Source organism: Hippopotamus amphibius, chromosome 15 (assembly GCF_030028045.1).
Source record: "Hippopotamus amphibius kiboko isolate mHipAmp2 chromosome 15, mHipAmp2.hap2, whole genome shotgun sequence".
NCBI classification, from domain to species: Eukaryota; Metazoa; Chordata; class Mammalia; order Artiodactyla; family Hippopotamidae; genus Hippopotamus; species Hippopotamus amphibius.
In genome coordinates, this window is record NC_080200.1 from 8,303,146 (window position 1) to 8,315,910 (window position 12,765).

A 12,765-nucleotide genomic window follows, 5' to 3' on the forward strand; every position below is an offset into this window, starting at 1 on the left:
AATACTATAATAGGGACTTCCCTGGTGGTCCAGCGGTTAAGACTCTGCACTGCCAATGCAGGGGGCCGGCTGGAGTTCAATCCCTGGTCAGGGAACTAGATCCCACATGCCACAACTAAGAGCTGGTGCAGCCAGATAAATATTAAAAAAAAACCCACGGACCAACTAAGCCTGTGCACCACAACTACTGAGCCTGAGCCCTAAAGCCCACCAGCCACAACTACTGAGCCCGAGTGCTGCAACTACTGAAGCCTGCACGCCTAGAGCCCTGTGCTCCACAACAAGAGAAGCCACCACAATAAGTCTGTGCATTGCAACGAAGAGTAGCCCTCCGCTCACAACGAGAAAGCCCGTGTGCAGCAACAAAGACCCAACGCAGCCAAAAAATAAATTAATTAAAAAAAAAAGAATCCAGTGAAGCCCACTGCCCCCCTCACTGTCCCCCTCTTCTGGAGAACAAACCCCCCTGGCAGCTCTCACTCCAGCCAGGGCTCTGCCACCTCCCAGAGGCCCCCCTCGACCTGCCTTCTGAGTCGCCCCTCACGTCCAACCCCGCAGCTTCCTCCCCTGCCTGGCTTTGCCAACCTGTGTATTGCTGTCTCCTTTATGCTGTGAGCACCACCGCGGCACAGCACCGTGGAGTCTTTCTCGGTCCTAAAATATTTCCAGCACCTCTGAGAGGTCCTGACCCTCAGTAAACGCCTTTGTGCCCAAGCTGGTCACCACCAGGGGGCAATAGCGAGCTGTAAACTTGAGCAGCATTGCCTGACACTTTTCATATACACCAGAATGGCAGGTGGGGGATCTGTGGGGGATGAGGCGGGCCTCCAAAGGCCCTGGATAAACCTCACACATCCAGGATCTGTTCAGGATCGTCAACTTGTTAGTTCTTTGCCACGAAAACTTTCAGAGAGAGAATCCATATTCCTGATATTTCGTTTGACCTCAGGCTGCAATACAACTTAGCACTGTTACTGATTCTCGACTCAAAATTTCAATATTTTGTTCATGGTTTTTTTTTCACATTAATGGTGTTTTGGGAAAATATTACATTAAAATGTTTATCGTGATTACTGAGTTGGCAGCCTCTTTGCTTTCATGCCTCACCCGCCTCACCCTGGCACAGGCTAGGATTTAAAATATCAAATGATATTAGGAGATATCCAGTAGAGTAGGCTCTGTCTCCACTCACCCTCCACCTAGCCAGTTCCCTGCCCCCAACCACAGGAACCCACTGTCTACGCTGTCTCGTGACTCCTTCCAGTGTTTCTTTTTTGTAAGATCAAATGTAATCTTACCCCTTCCGGTCCTTTTTTACACAAAGCATAACACTGCAGTCTGTGACACGTCTTTTGCTTTTTTCAGTGAAACTTGTGGCCCTGCGGATCCTTCCTTATCAGTCTATCAGGACTTCCTCATTCTTTCTACTCTGACAGAAAGCTCCAGTATGTGCACATCTCAGCATTTATTTCATCAGCTTTTTTTTTTTAATTTATTATCTTTTTAAATAACAGTTGCGGGTTTTTCCACCTCTACTTTTACAAGCGATGCTGCGAGAAATACCCTTGTACACCATTTCCCACAAGGACAGGCATTCCACCTATAGAGTAAGTTCCCAGAAGCAGGATTGGCTGGGTCTTATCAGCAAACAGAATTCCACTCAAAAGGGTTTCACTGAACAAAATGTGATGATGTGAGTAGGACAGGAGGACCAACAGATATGTTGATTCATTTTCTATGGCTGCTGCAACAAATCACCACAAACTTTGTGGTTTCAATGCAAATACATTACCTTACACTTCCGCAGGTGAGAAGTCTGACATGGGTCTCGTTGTGCTAAAATCAAGGCATTGGCAGGGTTGTGATCCTTCTGGAGGCTCTGAGTAGGATCCATTTCCTTGCTGTTTCCAGCTTCTAGGGGCTGCCTACATTCCTTGGCTCACAGCCCACTTCCTCCATCTTCAAAGATGGCAAAGATGAATCAGCCTCTATCACATCACTCTGACCCCTTTTTCTGCTTCCCCCTTCTAAGTTTAAGAACTTTCGTGATTACATTGAATCCGCTAAGATAATCTCCCTATCATTTTTTTTTTTAGTATGGAATGATTCACGAATTTGTGTGTCATCCTTGCACAGGGGCCAGGCTAATCTTTTCTGTATCCTTACATTTTTAGTATACGTGCTGCTGAAGCGAGCTCGCTAATCCCCCCATCTTAAAGTCAGCTGATTAGAATCCTTAATTCCTGATTCTCCCTTGCTGGGGATTAGGGCATGGACATCTTTGGGGCGTTGTTTTTCCGGAAGGCACCCAGGATTAGCAGCAGTGGGGAGGTTTTGACAGGGCTAAAGGGGATGGGGAGGGAGCAGAATTTGCTGACATCTGGAGCCCTGAAGAAGGGGCTCCTTGCAGGTCACATGGCCACAGAGAAACCATCACTGCCCAGCTGTGGCTGGGCAGGGAGGGGATAGGGACCCTCGTCCGTCTCCCACCTCTGATCTCCTGCCGGGCTTCCTCATCGGCAGAATCCACCAGAAACCAAGGACATGGAAGCTGGGTGAAGCAATGTGCTTTTATCGTGGCTACAGAAGGAAGCCCTGAAGACACAGATGCTCATTCCTGCCGGGGGCCTGGAATTACACTGGGTGCTGAGGACAGAGCTTAAACAAGTCGCTCCCACACCCAATGCCCTTTATCTGCACCACTCCTTTCCGCCAACCACTTCCACCTTCCAACAAAATCCACAAAACCCACTTATTAGTATTTATTTGGTTTATGTAAGCTCCATGAAGGCAGAGATTCCTGGGGTTTGCTCGTGGCTAAATCCCCAGGGCTCAGAACACAGCAGAGAGTAAGCACGCTGCACGTTGTGTGTGTGTGTGTCTGTGTGTGTGTCTGTGTGTTTTAAATTGTGGTAAAATGTGCATAACATAAAATTGATCATTTAAACCTTTTTTTTTTTTTTTGCCACGCAGCGCAGCATGTGGGATCTTAGTTCCCCAACCAGGGATCATACCCACGGCCCCTGCAATGGGAGCACAAAGTCACAACCACTGGACCGCCACAGAAGTCCCCATTTTAGCCGTTTTGAGGGGTACAATTCAGTGGTATTAAGTACGAGAAATTCTGTATGCATTAAACACCTAACTCCCCACTCATAAAATATCTGTAATTTTGTGCCTGGCTTATTTCACGCAGCGTAGTGTTTTCAAGGTTCATCCATAGTGTAGCGTGGGCCAGAATGTCCTTTTTTTTTTTTTTGGCTGAATAATATTCCATTGTAGAATACACTATATTTTGTTTATCCATTCGTCCATCGATGGACACTTGGGTTGCTTCCACCTTTAGCTAATGTGAATAATGTGCTATGAACACGGATCTACAAATATCTCTCTGAGTCCCTGCTTTCTTTGTACCCAGAAGTACAATTGCTGAATCACATGGTAACTCTTTTTGAGGAATCACTAAACCGTAAACATGTTTTGAATTCAGTAGTGAGTTGGGTGTCAGGGGGCTGGAAGCAGAGTGGGAACTTGTCCTCAAACCATTTTGTGCCTTTTCGATTTGGAACTATGTGAGTGAATTACTTATTTTAAAAAATCCCCAAAAAATTAAAAAGAAAAAAAAGCATAGGATAGGTTTGTTTATTGGAGACGTTGAAACCACAAAATTGGAATTCACTTAACTGGCCATCCATGGGGGGAGGGACAAAGAAATTGTAGCCTATTAATGTGTATAATGTTAGGACTTCCCTGGTGGTGCAGTGGATAGGACTCCGTGCTCCCAATGCAGTGGGCCTGGGTTTGATCCCTGGTTAGGGAACTAGTTCCCACATGCATGCTGCAACTAAGAGTTTGCATGCCACAACTAAGAAGCCCTGGAGCCACAACTAAGGAGCTTTCCTGCCACAACTGAGAAGCCCATGTGCTGCAATTAAGGAGCTGGCAAGGTGCAACTAAGACCCAGCGCAACCAAATTAAACAAAAAAAAAAGTGTACAATGCTGCAGTGAAACCAAGGAGAGTACTTCACATCAATATGGATAAAATTCATGAACAGAAACACGGAAGAGGCAAGCTAGTTACAGGGCCCAGCAGGGAGATAGGAACTACTTCAAGTTCAAGGACAGCCTTCTCCTCCACACCTTTGCCTCAGCTGTTCCCCCTGCCTGGTACACCCTGCTCCTGACATCCAGGTGTCTCCGCCTCAGCTCCTGCAGATCAGAAAGATGATCCCAGGCCACCTGATCTCCAATGACATCATCTCTCTGCTTTGCTTTTTCTATATCGTGTCACCATCTGCCACGCTATATATTTTACTTGTTCTTGGCTGTCGTCCCATCTAGAATGTCACGCCTCAAGTGCAGGGAATTTTGTCTGTTCTCTTCCCTGCTGTGTTCCCAGGACCTAGAACAGGGCCGAGCATACAGGAAGTGCTCAAGAGATACTTACTGAGTAAATGAAAAGTGGCCCTTCCTCATTGCTTTAGTGGGCGAAAGGGAAAACAACCACTTCCCTCCAAGGATGAAAATGGAGTGTGGAACTCGGAACTCTGAGATCCCCCAAGGTACTTATACTGGGTTTTTTTTTTTTTTTTCCTGCCTGAGTGGATGGCACACAGACAATTTTTTTTAGATTTTTATAAAATTGAGAGGGAATTCCCTGGTGGTCCCGTGGTTAGGACTCTGTGCTTTCACTGCCGAGGGTGTGGGTTCAATCCCTGGTCAGGGAAGATCTTGTAAGCCGAGAGGTGCAGATAAAAGAAAGAAAGAGAGAGAGAGAAAGAAAGAAAGAGAAAGAAAGGAAGAAAGAAAACTAAAGAAAAAGAAAGAAAGAAAAAGAAAGAAAATTGAGGTATAATTGACATGTAACAATATCTTTCTTCCTTCCTTCCTTCCTTCCTTTTCTTTTCTTTTCTTTTTCTTTCTTTTCTTGTTATGGGTAAATAATACAGTTGTCTCTCAGTAACTGTGGTGATTGATTCCAGGAGCTCCCATGGATACCAAAATCTGCAGGTGCTCAAGTCCCTTATATAAAATAGCATAACATTTGCATATAACCTACATACATCCTCCTGTACATTTTATGAATTTATTTATTTGTTTATTGGCTGCATTAAGTCTTCATTGCTGCACACGGGCTTTCTCTAGTTGTGGTGAGCTGGGGCTACTCTTCATTGGAGTGCTCAGTAGTTGTGGCTTGCAGGCTCTAGAGCACAGGCTCAATAGTTGTGGCACATGGGCTTAGTTGCTCCTGGGCCTGTGGGATCTTCCCAGACCAGGGATGGAATCCATGTCCCCTGCATTGGCAGGCGGATTCCTAACCACTGCACCACCAGGGAAGTCCCCTAGGTGATGTTTTTAATCTCTACGCCTTTTTGGATACCGAAATATTTCTTTTATAAATTTATTTTTATTTATGTATTTATGTATGTATGTATTTATTACCTGCGTTGTGTCTTCGTTGTGGTGTGTGGGCTTCTCAGTGCGGTGGCTTCTCTTGTTGCAGAGCACGGGCTATAGGCACATGGGCTTCAGTAGTTGTGGCACTTGGGCTCGGTAGTTGTGGTGCATGGGCTTAGTTGCTCCTCGGCATGTGGGATCTTCCCAGAGCAGGGATGGAACCCAAGTCCCCTGCATTGGCAGGTGGATTCTTTTTTTTTTTTCCATATATTTATTTATTTATTTATTTATTTTATTGGCTGTGTTGGGTCTTCGTTGCTGCACACGGGCTTTCTCTAGTTGCAGCGAGTGGGGGCTACTCTTCCTTGTGGTGCGCAGGCTTCTCATTGCGGTGGCCTCTCTTATTGCAGAACATGGGCTCCAGGCGCGTGGGCTTCGGTAGTTGCAGCACATGGGCTCAATAGTTGTGGCTCACGGGCTCTAGAGCGCAGTCTCAATAGTTGTGGCACACGGGCTTAGTTGCTCCGCAGCATGTGGTATCTTCCTGGGGCAGGGATCGAACCTGTGTCCCTTGCATTGGCAGGCGGATTCTTACTCACTGAGCCACCTAGGAAGTTCTGGCAGGTGGATTCTTAACCACTGTGCCACCAGGGAAGTCCTGAAATATTTTATTTTAAAACAATTCCGGGGAATTTCCCTGCCGGTCCAGTAGTTAAGACTCTGCGCTTTCACTGCCAAAGGGTGGGTTCGATCCCTTCTTAGGGAACTAAGATCCCACAAGCAGCATGGCTCAGCAAAAAATAAATAAATTTTAAAATTCCATCAAATAGATCTATACCCAGTGGAAATGTAAGAAAGATCTCTGAGAAATATCTTGAAATGAATAAGATAATGGTGGTTGCTCTGTGCCTGGCTCTTTACGTATATTAATTCATTTGTTGATCCCGACACACACCTCTGACTTTGGGATTCCAATTAGCCCATTTTGCAGAAGAAGAAACTGAGGCAAGGTGAGGTTGAGGGACCACTTGGGATCACACTGACCTTCTGCCTCCAGCCTTCATGTGTGTAACTCCTCTGTTTCCTCTGGAGATCAGAACAGAATGTGCTTATCTGCGGTTACTTATGAAAATGTTCTAGAGGCCATGAGCTCACACACACACCAGGGTGAGGAATTTCCTTGGCAGGATTCCCAAGGGACCTCATGGCTGTTTTTGGGGAGTGGGCTGACTGTTTCCTGAACCCTCCCATTCAAAAGGACACAAAGGGATTTTTATTTTCCATTTAGCAGCTCTTGACTTTTTCCTGGTTTGGCAGGAGCTCTATGAAGATCTCAGCAGGCCTCCTGGGGAATTCCCCAATTATAGCTTCCTTCTAAAAAAAACCCACTGGGGCAGGGTGACCAGTAGTCTCAGTGTGCCCAGGACTGTCACAATTTTAACCTGGAAAGTCCCTTGCCTGGGAACCCCCCTTAGTCCTAGACAAATCCCCATGGTTGGTGGGGTAACCTGGAGGCTCCTTGCTGGGGCTGGACCCCACCTGTGAGTAGGAGTTTGGGAAAGAGGCGTTAGGCCTTAGGGGCAGCATGTGAACCTTTCCAGTGGCCTCCGTGGCCTGTTTTTCTTCAGCTGTCAAGTGAGGTGCTGGTTCCACTTTAAAAGAGCCTGAGAGGGGGACTTTCCTGGTGGCGCAGTGGTTAAGCATCTGCCTGCCAATGCAGGGGACACGGGTTCAATCCCTGGTTCAGGAAGATCCTACATGCCGAGGAGCAATGAAGCCCGTGTGCCACAACTATTGAGCCTGGGCTGTAGAGAACTCTAGCCACAACTACTGAGCCCACATGCTGCAACTACTGAAGCCCACACACCCTGGAGCCTGTGCTCTGCAATAAGAGAAGCCACTGCAATGAGAAGCCCATGCACCACAACGAAGACCCAACGCAGCCCCTCCCCCCAAAAAAACCAAACCTAAAAACACCCCACGAAAAACCAAGCAAACAAAAAACAATAAAATAAAAGAACCCGAGAGAGCTCAGAGAATCCTCACACCCAGCCTTGGGCTCAGCCAACATCCAGGCTGGGAAAATGTGAACTATTCTTAGAGTTTATTGTTAAAACTGAGTTTATGACCATATCACCCCACCTACATCTCCTGTTGGTCCCTCTTGGGGTTACAGACAGCAGGTCTCAGGCCCAGCCCGCCCTCTGTGGTCCAGCCTCCAGGCCCAGCAGAGGCCGCCCTACCTCGCTCAGAGGCTGGCTGTTGAAGAACCTGGAACACTTGGTTTCCTGCTGCTGCGCTCCTAGTGGCAAAGAGGAAGCTGAGGTCGGAAGGCCATGGCCAGCCCTTCCGCAGCGAGGCAGAACAGCAGCCCGGGCCTAGACGTCTCCCGCGATCATTCACTCCACCAGCTTCTTGGCACCTCCTGGGTGCCAGACGCTGAGGACACCATGGAGAAGCAGACAGATCCCACCCTGACGGAGCTGACATCTAGAATGGAAGCCAGGCATTCAGATCAGTGCTCAAAGAAACTCCCAGTGAAATGTCAGACTGTCAGAAAGGCTGCTCAGAAAAATATAGCGGGGAAGGGGACAGGGAGATGGGCTTGCTGATTCAGAATGAGGAGCTTCTGGGAGGTGGTGAGGGTTTATTTCTTGGCCTGCATATTTGGTTTGTTTTATTATTGTTCTTTCTTTAAAACTGGGCCCATGCATCATCAGAAAATCTACAAACAGTAAGTGCTGGAGAGGGTGTGGAGAAAAGGGAACTTTCTTGCATTGCTGGTGGGAATGTAAATTGATACAGCCACTATGGAGAACAGTATAGAGGGTCCTTGAAAAACTAAAAATAGAGTTACCATATGACCCAGCAATCCCATTCCTGGGCATATACCCAGAGAACACCATAATTCAAATAGACACATGCACTCCAATGTTCATTGCAGCACTATTTACAATAGCCAGGACACGGAAGCAACCTAAATGCCCATCAACAGATGAATGGATAACGAAGATGTGGTACATATATACAATGGAATATTACTCAGCTGTAAAAAGGAATGAAATTGGGACATTTGTAGAGACATGGATGGACCTAGAGACTGTCATACAGAGTGAAGTGAGTCAGAAAGAGAAAAACAAATATCGCATATTAACATATATGTGTGGAATATAGAAAAATGGTACAAATCAAGTGGTTTGCAAGGCAGAAATAGAGACACAGATATAGAGAACAAACATATGGACACCAAGTGGGCAAAGTGGGAGGAGGGGCTGTTGGGAGGGTTGGATGGGAATGAATTGGGAGATTGGGATTGCCATATATACATTACTAATAAGAAAAAAAATATCCAATTGTACACTTTAAATATATGCAGTTTATTGTATGTCAAAAACAAAAAAACAAAAAACTGGGCCCATGAGTGAAGCTCATGAAAGTTTTCTCTTTTTTTAATTTTAATTTTTTAAATAGTTATTTATTTATTTGTCTGTGCCGGGTCTTAGTTGTGGCACACAGGATCTTCGTTGTGGCATGCAAACTCTTCATTGCATGACGCCGGGATCTAGCTCCCTGACCAGGGATCGAACCAGGGCCCCCTGTATTGGGAGATCAGAGTCTTAGCCACTGGACCGCCAGGGCAGTCCCTTAGATTTTTATTTTATATTGGAGTATAGTTGATTAACAGTGTTGTGTTAGTTTCAGGTGTACAGCAAAGTGATTCAGTTATATATACACATGTATCTATTCTTTTTCAAATTCTTTTCCCATTTAGGTTATTACAGAGTATTGAGCAGAGTTCCCTGTGCTATACAGTAGATCCTTGTTGGTTATCTACTTTATTTATTTATTTATATTTATTTTTTATAGATGCACCACACTGATACTTGATTTTGCCGAACTCTTCCACTAGAACATAGAGTTAGAGTATGGGGATAAGACACTGAGATATTTTCAAAGTAAATTACTTAGTAATAAGAAATCTGACATACTTCATTCTTCCATTTGCCACAAGAACATACTGAGAATGAGAATTATTTAGAAATGCTCAACTCTAAAAAGGGTGGTGGCAGAGACACTTTCCACTACAGACTAACGTCCCACTTTCCCATACACTTAACACTGCTACTCTTCCATGGTACGTATTCATGTGGAAAAACTTGTCAGGAGCTCTTGCCAGGGCCAGGAGATGAAAAATAGAAAAGGCCCTAATAACACGGCTAGCTGTAAGCTCCGTTAATGTCTTCAGGATGGGCCCATAAAATCTGGCCACTGTTTTGTTAAACATCTACAAATCGCACCACTCCTTAGCCCTTAGCCGTAGAGTCTGCTCAATGTCTTAACGCTAAGCTCAGTCCCACCTGTGACTCTTTTCTCCAGGGCTGAGGTGGATGCTAGTCATCAAAGTGTGGAGTGTCGTCGTAGGAGCATCCCCGGTAGCCTTTGGATGCATAGTAGGCAGTGAGCAGGTGGTAAAATCCTGGCAGGAACACCAGGATGCCAATGATGAGGACGGGGACGGCCTGGTCTGCCCCCTGCTTTGCTGATAGAGCCTGCCAGCAGAAGGGAGCCTGTGACAATGAGAAAGGCGCCAATCAAAAACAGCACTGTAGGACTTCCCTGGTGGCGCAGAGGTTAGGAATGTGCCTGCCAATGCAGGGGACATGGTTCCATCCCTGGTCCAGGAAGATCCCACATGCCGCGTGATGCAACTAAGGAGCATCTAAGCCTGTGCACCACAACTACGGAAGCCCACGCGCCCAGAGCCCATGCTCCACAAGAAAAGCAATGAGAAGCCTTTGCACCACAACGAAGAGTAGCCCTTGCTTGCCATAACTAGAGAATACTCAACTCTAAAAATGGTGGTGGCAGCATAACTAGAGAAAAGCCTGCATACAGCAACTAAGACCGAACGCAGCCAAAACAAACAAACAAAACACCAAAAAAAAAAACCCCAAAATGAAAACAAAACAAGACTGTAGCAAGTGCAATGGCTTCATATGGAATCTTAGGAGGGCCTTTCTTTTCTTTTTTTTTTAAGAACTTTTATTGAGATATAATTGAGAAGGAGGGCCTTTCTTAAATTGAAGTTCAGTGTGGCAATCGTCTGTACTGGAGAGCCTTGACTACTTCACTTTACTACTGAGGATTCCACTAGCCAGGTTGGTAAGAGAAGGCATCATTACACACTGACACAGCTACAGTTGGAGCTCAGGCCAGGGCGACAGCTCGCTCATGGTTGACAGCAGGCATGCCCAAGTCCTCATGACACGCCAGCCTCCCCTATATATGAATAAAGTAGGTATATTTATCCACTTTAAATATAGCAGTGTGTACATGTCATTTCCAAACTGTCCCTCTCCCTAACACTTCCCCGCTGGTAACCCTAAGTTCCTTCTCTAAATCTGTGAATCTGTTTCTGTTTTGTAAATAAGTTCATTTGTATCTTTTTAGGTTCCTCATATAAGTTATATCATATGATGTTTATCTCTTTCTATCTGACTTACTTCACTTAGTAAGAGAATCTCCAGGTCCATCCATGAGTCGCCTCATTAGTGGAAACGCAGGTATGGTTGGACAGGCTTATTATGAAAAACAAAAGATGTTCTTCTCACCTCTATCACTCAAGAAGTTCCAAGGGTTTCAGGAACTCTGAGCCAGGAACCAGGGACTAAAGGCAAACACTATAACAAAACATGATGCTGTCCCTTCTTTCAACTCAGGAAGTTTCAGGAGTTTTCAAAGTTCTGTGCCAGGAATCAGAGATGAAGGCCAAATATCTATGTCTTGTTACATCAAAATATCACACATGGAAGGGCCAGCTCCCTCAGACAAGTGGACTGATGGAGTCAAAGTTCTCAGGCTCATCCTTTATTTTTTGACTGCCTTGTGCAGCATGTGGAATCCTAGGTCCCTGACCAGGACTTGAACCCGTGCCCCCTGTATTGGGAGTGCAGAGTCTTAGCCACTGGACCACCAGGGAAGTCCCTTTCTCAGGCTCATCTGTGTCTGCCCAATATTCCCCTTCCAAACCTCAGGGACCCACTCCTGCCCAATCAGTGCCCTTACCTTAGCATAAGAGCCCCTGAGCATTTAAATGGTTTTACAACCCTGTAACCTGCACAATCAGGCTTTGGGCCTGATCACCCATGTCTATGAAGGATAAGAGATTGTAATCAGATGCTCACAGACGCCCTGTGCGTGATGCAGGGAGGATAGACAAAGGGGTGGGGTGGGCGGGGCAAGGGGAGGAGCCTCTGAGCAGGATAGAAGCAACTGCATTGGTCCAGGCAAGTGATGATGGGGGCTGGACCAGGAAGGGTGAGATTTTGCTGATGAACCAAATGTGGGTGTGAGAGAAATGTGAGATTTCTTTCCTGAGTTTTGGGGTTTGCTGTTTTTTTGTTTGTTTTTGTTTTTTCTTTTTTTTTTACTACACCTTGCCGCATGTGGGATCCTACTTCCCCCAGCAGGGATTGAACTCGTGCCCCCTGCAGTGGAAGCACAGAGTCCTAACCACTGGACCACCAGGTAATTCCCTCCTGAGATTTTCTGAAATTTTTTTCCTTGAACTAACCAATATTTCTATGTTTCTCTTGAGTCCTTCCATAGGTGGGCTGAGCAGGCACAAGGAAATATAGTACATTCTCTTTATTCTATATATTTCATTCTCAGTTATGAAATAGATAGACACTCTGGAGATGTCTCCATATCAGTAGAGCTCCTCTTTTTTTTTTTTCCCCAGTTGCAAATTATTCCCTTTTCAGGATGAATCACTGTTGATTTCCCAGTCCCCATGTTCTCAGCACTCACTACTCTCCAGGTGCTAGGCTAAGTCTCTGTCTACAACTTCACATTGAATCTCCGTAGCTGCTCTATGAAGAAGAGTCTGTTTTTCCCCATATTTTCTCAGACTGAGATGAGTAGCCACGTGCCCTTGGCCACAGCAGTTATGGCTCCAACTTCAGAAATAAACCTGGCTCTACTCTTTTGTGCTTTGGGACCTGGGAAAGTTAGCCTCTGTTAAAGAAAAAAAATTATTCTGACATTTGTTAAAAACTGCATACTGAAAAAAAAATGCACAACCTAAAAGCTGAGAGTTATATTTTATTGGGCAGACAAAACTGAAGACTTAAGTCTGGGACACAGCATCGAAAATGACTCTGAGAGACTGCTCTGAAGAGGCAAGGGGGGAGCCAGGAGATACAGAAGTTTTTGCAACAAAGACCAGGTACTCGGAACATCAAAAGATTATTGGGTTTTTTTTTTAATAAATTTATTTTATTTTTATTTATTGGCTGTGTTGGGTCTTCATTACTGCGCACAGGCTTTCTCTAGTTCCGACAAGCCGGGATAACTCTTCGTTGTGG

General features: G+C 45.6%; 1 non-coding gene and 1 pseudogene across 1 annotated transcript; both read right to left on the minus strand.

The window, feature by feature from the left end:
* Window positions 1-2,091: 2,091 nt before the first annotated feature.
* LOC130837598 (U6 spliceosomal RNA) lies at window positions 2,092-2,198 on the minus strand. The gene has a single exon (XR_009049370.1). It is a non-coding gene; the product is annotated as a U6 spliceosomal RNA (small nuclear RNA).
* Window positions 2,199-9,789: 7,591 nt separating this feature from the next.
* On the minus strand, window positions 9,790-10,578 carry LOC130836864 (transmembrane protein 230-like; annotated as a pseudogene).
* Between the last annotated feature and the right edge of the window lie 2,187 nt (window positions 10,579-12,765).